Consider the following 1,134-nt stretch of genomic DNA (forward strand, 5'->3'; position numbering starts at 1 on the left):
TTCTTGGGGCTGGAGAGATGGCTCAGCAGTTAAGAACACTGGTTGTTCTTGCAGAAGACCTGGGTTCAAATCCCAGCACCCACATGGCAGCTAACAACTGACTGTACCTCCAGTCCCAGGGGATCTGTCCCAGGGGCTCTGATAGCCTCTTCTGATGGCCACAGGCATTTCACGACATGGGTGCACTTATCTACATGTAGGTAATACGTGCATACACATAAAATAATAAAAGTTAAAAAAAAAGAATCTGTGGCTTCTGGTTAGCTGGGGCTGAAGAATCAGCTGTGATTTATAAGAGACTAGGACCATTGAAGTAAAACCTTTGTTTTACTGGGACAATGGAAGCTTGTTAGCTGAGGCTGAAAAATCAACTATGATTAACAAGAGACCAACTTCATTTAGGTAAAAATCTTCTGGGAACTAGTTTCTCAGGGTCAGCACACAGAAGGTGTGGTCTAGAGAGGGCCAAGGCAGCACCTCAAGCTATGACAAAATGAGTTTCTGTCACTTGCAGGAGGAAGAGTTATAATTGGTATTGCACCTGACAATCAGATTTTGGACCTTTTATTATCCACAGTAACTTTTTCTACTGTTTTAAAAAGTTTTTTCTTTTAAAAATATTTTAATCTGTTAAATTCCTTAAAGTATAATATAGAACCTTTTTTTGAGAACTTTGAGACCTTCACAAAGAAGTAATTATTAATTAGCATTATAGTATCTAATTTCTCCCTAAATGAACCAAAGAACATCTGAGAGTGAATCTGCCCATTGCACCAAATCAAGGGCAAAGAAAGCTGCAGTGAAATTTGAATGCTGGGGGTTGTGTATCAGCTGCTTGGGGTGTAGGATTAAAAAAATTAGTGTTTTAGCAAAATTTCCCATTACTACATAATGGGAACTTATGGTCATTTAAAGGTCAGAATAACCCTTGAATGATAAATCTCAGTGCCAAGGATTAACTGTATTTCAGAATTGTGTTAATTTGTCAAATTGCAATATATTTTTCCCCCTTATCATTTCAAGTCATATTTTTCTTTCAAAAGCTTTGATAACTAATATCCATGTTCCTGCTTGAATTTGGGGTCCAAATATATTTAGTTCCCACTAAAACAAAATGAAAATATTGAAAATCTT

The sequence above is a fragment of the Nannospalax galili genome, unplaced genomic scaffold, assembly GCF_000622305.1.
Source record: "Nannospalax galili isolate Female #2095 unplaced genomic scaffold, S.galili_v1.0 scaffold307, whole genome shotgun sequence".
In the NCBI taxonomy this organism is placed as follows: domain Eukaryota; kingdom Metazoa; phylum Chordata; class Mammalia; order Rodentia; family Spalacidae; genus Nannospalax; species Nannospalax galili.